The following is a 6,883-nucleotide window of genomic DNA, read 5'->3' as shown; positions in this document are numbered from 1 at the left end:
CCAGATCCAGTGACGAGGGGGGCAGCCACAGGTGACAAATATAAATTTCTTTACCCGTCAGTCTGGCCTCAATAAAAGTCGAGATGGATTTGCAGGTACAGCATTAGTTATTTTACTTGACTTGCAAGCCTGATTCATTTCACAGAGGCATAGGACACATCCAGTCTCCTACACCCCGGAAAGCGAATGAACAAGGAGACAAAGGGATTTCTGCAAATACATTCAAATGGTATCAAGTTTCACATACACGATTCCCATAGGTCATCCTATACCCCTCCTGACCTGGTCATACATTCTGATTGGCTCACTTCTCATCCCTTCCTCTGGCCCCCCTTATTACCCAGCATCCTTTTCTCCTCCTTTGGTGGACACACCTCCTCCTTGCTTTGCCATGCGGTCTGAAATCCTTTGTCTGTGAACTCACCAGAATGAGACTGGCCTATCTCTACATTACAGTAACTAATATCTCTAAAGTAACTATTTTATATCACATTTGTCACAGGAACAGGCCCCCGTCGCAGCCGACCCAGGACACACCGACCCAGGACACACCAACTCAGGACACACCAACCCAGGACACACCAACCCAGGACACACCAACCCAGGACACACCAACCCAGGACACACCAACCCAGGACACACCAACCCAGGACACACCAACCCAGGACACACCGACCCAGGACACACCAACCCAGGACACACCAACCCAGGACACACCAACCCAGGACACACCGACCCAGGACACACCAACCCAGGACACACCAACCCAGGACACACCGACCCAGGACACACCAACTCAGGACACACCGACCCAGGACACACCAACTCAGGACACACCGACCCAGGACACACCGACCCAGGACACACCAACCCAGGACACACCGACCCAGGACACACCGACCCAGGACACACCAACCCAGGACACACCAACCCAGGACACACCAACCCAGGACACACCGACCCAGGACACACCGACCCAGGACACACCAACCCAGGACACACCGACTCAGGACACACCGACCCAGGACACACCGACTCAGGACACACCGACCCAGGACACACCAACCCAGGACACACCAACCCAGGACACACCGACCCAGGACACCTCTACCCAGGACACACCGACCCAGGACACACCAACCCAGGACACACCAACCCAGGACACACCGACCCAGGACACACTGACCCAGGACACACCGACCCAGGGCACACCGACTCAGGACACACCGACCCAGGACACACCAACCCAGGACACACCGACCCAGGACACACCGACCCAGGACACACCAACCCAGGACACACCAACCCAGGACACACCAACCCAGGACACACCGACCCAGGACACACCGACCCAGGACACACCGACCCAGGACACACCAACCCAGGACACACCGACTCAGGACACACCAACCAAGGTCACACCGACCCAGGACACACCGACCCAGGACACACCAACCCAGGACACACCAACCCAGGACACACCGACCCAGGACACACCTACCCAGGACACACCGACCCAGGACACACCGACCCAGGACACACCAACCCAGGACACACCAACCGAGGACACACCAACCCAGGACACACCGACCCAGGACACACCGACTCAGGACACACCGACCCAGGACACACCAACCCAGGACACACCGACCCAGGACACACCGACCCAGGACACACCAACTCAGGACACACCGACCCAGGACACGCCAACCCAGGACACACCGACCCAGGACACACCAACTCAGGACACACCGACCCAGGACACACCAACTCAGGACACACCGACCCAGGACACACCGACCCAGGACACACCAACCCAGGACACACCGACCCAGGACACACCGACCCAGGACACACCAACCCAGGACACACCAACCCAGGACACACCGACCCAGGACACACCAACCCAGGACACACCAACCCAGGACACACCAACCCAGGACACACCGACCCAGGACACACCGACCCAGGACACACCAACCCAGGACACACCGACTCAGGACACACCGACCCAGGACACACCGACTCAGGACACACCGGCCCAGGACACACCAACCCAGGACACACCGACCCAGGACACACCGACCCAGGACACCTCTACCCAGGACACACCGACCCAGGACACACCGACCCAGGACACACCAACCCAGGACACACCGACCCAGGACACACCGACCCAGGACACACCGACCCAGGGCACACCGACTAAGGACACACCGACCCAGGACACACCAACCCAGGACACACCGACCCAGGACACACCGACCCAGGACACACCAACCCAGGACACACCAACCCAGGACACACCAACCCAGGACACACCGACCCAGGACACACCGACCCAGGACACACCGACCCAGGACACACCAACCCAGGACACACCGACTCAGGACACACCAACCCAGGACACACCGACCCAGGACACACCGACCCAGGACACACCAACCCAGGACACACCAACCCAGGACACACCGACCCAGGACACACCTACCCAGGACACACCGACCCAGGACACACCGACCCAGGACACACCAACCCAGGACACACCAACCGAGGACACACCAACCCAGGACACACCGACCCAGGACACACCGACTCAGGACACACCGACCCAGGACACACCAACCCAGGACACATCGACCCAGGACACACCGACCCAGGACACACCAACTCAGGACACACCGACCCAGGACACACCAACCCAGGACACACCGACCCAGGACACACCAACTCAGGACACACCGACCCAGGACACACCAACTCAGGACACACCGACCCAGGACACACCGACCCAGGACACACCAACCCAGGACACACCGACCCAGGACACACCGACCCAGGACACACCAACCCAGGACACACCAACCCAGGACACACCGACCCAGGACACACCAACCCAGGACACACCGAGCCAGGACACACCGACCCAGGACACACCTATCCAGCACACACCTACCCAGGACACACCGACCCAGGACACACCTACCCAGGACACACCTACCCAGGACACACCTACCCAGGACACATCTACCCAGAACACTGACGCACAGGACACTGATGCACAGAACACTGACGCACAGGACACTGACGCACAGGGGACGGATGGACAAGAACCACCACTCCAGGGAACCATGGACTTTGGGTCAGATGAGGAGCATGACACTACGCCACTGCTATCTCCTACACCCTCCACCATCACAGAGACACTCACCTCGGTTGGGCACTTTAGTGATGAGGCATTTGGTACACTAACTGGTGCATACAACACAGCCGTCCCGGTATAGCAGGTGGAGGCAGGAGCAGCCGAGGGGCCGGGCGGTCAGAGGGCAGCCTGGTGCAAGCAACCATCTGCCACCCAGATGGGTCCCGGGTTCCTGGAGTTACCACACCCACCCATAGAGCCGAGGCTGTCACGGACCCAGGGACGATCGAAGTGGGTGACGGCCGGCTTGCGGCGGCTGCAGACGCAGGTGGAGGAGTCCACCCGCATGCAGGAGCAGGGAGCCGGTCATGCGTGCCACCTAGGCCGAAACCGCGGTGGAGGCAATGGGTGTGATGGTGTCAGACATGGGGAACAGTATGCAAGGCCTGGTGCTTTCCGTGCAGGCGGCGTCTGTGGCCCAGGACATGGCTGCCCTCTCACAGGAAGCCATGAGCCAGCAGCAGATCGCAGAGGCGCTCACCGCCGTGGCCCAGTCTCAGCAGGCCATGGCCCAGTCCCTGCAGGCAGTGGCCCAGTCTCAGGAGGCAATGGCCCAGTCTCAGCAGGCAATGGCCCAGTCTCAGCAGGAAATGGCCCAGTCTCAGCAGGCCATCGCTGAGGGCACGGCGCCATTGCCTAGGTGCTGGCCGGCGTCGCCCAGGCACACACAGGGCTGGCCAACTCCCTGAGCTCCATGGCTGCAAACTTGCAGACCCTTGTTGATACCAGGGCGGGCTTCCAGGACTGGCAGCGCCAGGTGTCGGGGGGGGCGTCGGATGGTCGGTTCGTTCGCATCTCCGATCCATGTAGAGGCCCGGGGGCCATCGTGCACCCAAGGGAGGAGGAGGTGCTGGGGCCCGTCCCGGGTCCCACAGTAGGGGAGGTCCCGGAACACCGCGACACCTCTGACACCCCCCCTTCCGTCCCAGGTGCGCCTGGTGGGCAACGGGCAGGACAGGCTGGCAGCTCGCCATCCCAGTCGCCCGAGCCGCAGCCTGGCCCATCTAGGCTGGGACGCCGCAGAAAACGGCCGCCAAAGGGGTCCCGAGTCAGAGGGCAGGTATCACAGGAGTCCACCTCCAGTTCTGCTGTACCATCTGGGGAACCACCCAGACGTAGTCAAAGGGCCCGTAAGGCCAAACAATTAGACACTGAGTAAGTTTGCACGGGTGCAGGGCACAGATTAGTTATAGGGGCTAGGGCACATGTATGAACTGTTTGTTATTAAAATCACTTTCACACTTACAGAAGCTGCCTTTGTGCTCTGTCCGAAGCGTGCGGGGGTGTGGTGTGAGGTGAACGCCAGTGTGTGTGGGAGGGGTGATAGAACGTCGGTCTCAGGTGAGTGTGCCCCCCTCCCCCCGAGTCGCCCGATTCGTGCGGGGATGTGGTGTGAGGTGAGCGCCAGTGGGTGTGTGAGGGGTGATAGAACCTCGGCCTCAGGTGAATGTGCCCCCTCTCCCCCCGAGTCACCCTCGCCATCCCCCCGGGCAGACGGCGGGACCGTGCGCTGCACTGTCACAGCCGCATGCAGGGACGGTCCAGGTGGAGGGTGGTACTGTGGCCATGGGTCAGGCATTGTCCAATGATGTAGAGCCCGGAGCTCCATTGCCTGCAATAGACACGCCTCCACCAGCGACCGTGTGAGCCCGGCCTGTTGTGCTGCAGGTGGATGTACAATGGAGGGATGGTGTGCATGCGGGTGGGATGAGGGTGGTTGGTGGTGGGTGGGTGGGGGGGGGTGAGGGTGGTGGTGGTGGGTCGGTAGGTGGGTTGAGGGTGGTTGGTGGTGGGTGGGTGGATGGGGTGAGGGTGGTCGGCCAGTGCCGTAGTGTGCAGTCTGTGCCCATACTTGGCGATTCCCACTCCTCCCTAGTATGTGAAGCTGGCGGCTATCAGCCTGTCCCGTGCCCGCTGGCCCAGCCGGTAAGGGTGGGCAGCCTCCCGCCCATGTACAGCCCATCTATCCTGACCATTGCCCCCATCCTCCTCATCTGGGGAGGTCTGCGCCTCGTCTTGCTTTTCCTCCCCTTACTCCTCCTCTGCCTGCAGCTCATCGCCCCACTGCTGGGCTATGTTGTGCAGGACACAGCAGACCACAACGATGAGGCCGACCCTATCTGGCGGGTACTGGAGGGCCCCTCCAGAGCGGTCCAGGCACCTGAAACGCATCTTCAGCAGCCCAAAGCACCTCTCTATCACACCCCTGGTCGCTGCATGGGCATCATTGTAGCGGTGCACCGCGTCGGTCTGTGGCCTCCGTATAGGCGTCATCAGCCACGACCGCAACGGATAACCCCTGTCGCCCAGCAACCAGCCCTTCAGCCGGGGTGTGGGGGGGGGGGGGGGGGGGGGGGGGGCTGTGTCCCTCGAACATGGTGGGGATGAAAGACTGCGCCAATACGAATGAGTCATGTACACTGCCCGGGTACCGGGCGCAGACGTGCAGGATCATCATGCGGTGGTCACAGAACACCTGAATGTTCATGGAATAGGTCCCCTTCCTTTTCGTGAACATGGCCGTGTTATCCGCAGTTAACATAGAACATAGAACATTACAGCGCAGTACAGGCCCTTCGGCCCTCGATGTTGCGCCGACCTGTGAAACCACTCTAAAGCCCATCTACACGATTCCCTTATCGTCCATATGTCTATCCAATGACCATTTGAATGCCCTTAGTGTTGGCGAGTCCACTACTGTTGCAAGCAGGGCATTCCACGCCCTTACTACTCTCTGAGTAAAGAACCTACCTCTGACATCTGTCTTATATCTACCTCCCATCAATTTAAAGCTATGTCCCCTCATGCTAGACATCACCATCCGAGGAAAAAGGCTCTCACTGTCCACCCTATCCAATCCTCTGATCATCTTGTATGCCTCAATTAAGTCACCTCTTAACCTTCTCTCTAACGAAAACAGCCTCAACTCCCTCAGCTTTTCCTCATAAGATCTTCCCTCCACACCAGGCAACAAAGAACAAAGAACAAAGAAATGTACAGCACAGGAACAGGCCCTTCGGCCCTCCAAGCCCGTGCCGACCATGCTGCCCGACTAAGCTATAATCTTCTACACTTCCTGGGTCCGTATCCTTCTATTCCCATCCTATTCATATATTTGTCAAGATGCCCCTTAAATGTCCCTATCGTCCCTGCTTCCACTACCTCCTCCGGTAGCGAGTTCCAGGCACCTACTACCCTCTGCGTAAAAAACTTGCCTCGTACATCTACTCTAAACCTTGCCCCTCTCAACTTAAACCTGTGCCCCCTAGTAATTGACCCCTCTACCCTGGGGAAAAGCCTCTGACTATCCACTCTGTCTATGCCCCTCATAATTTTGTATACCTCTATCAGGTCTCCCCTCAACCTCCTTCGTTCCAGTGAGAACAAACCGAGTTTATTCAACCGCTCCTCATAGCTAATGCCCTCCATACCAGGCAACATTCTGGTAAATCTCTTCTGCACCCTCTCTAAAGCCTCCACATCCTTCTGGTAGTGTGGCGACCAGAATTGAACACTATACTCCAAGTGCGGCCTAACTAAGGTTCTATACAGCTGCAACATGATTTGCCAATTCTTATACTCAATGCCCCGGCCAATGAAGGCAAGCATGCCGTATGCCTTCTTGACTACCTTCTCCACCTGTGTTGCCCCTTTCAATGACCTGTGGACCTGTACTCCTAG

This window comes from Scyliorhinus torazame, chromosome 1, assembly GCF_047496885.1.
Source record: "Scyliorhinus torazame isolate Kashiwa2021f chromosome 1, sScyTor2.1, whole genome shotgun sequence".
Lineage (NCBI taxonomy): Eukaryota > Metazoa > Chordata > Chondrichthyes > Carcharhiniformes > Scyliorhinidae > Scyliorhinus > Scyliorhinus torazame.
This window is presented reverse-complemented; position numbering follows the sequence as displayed.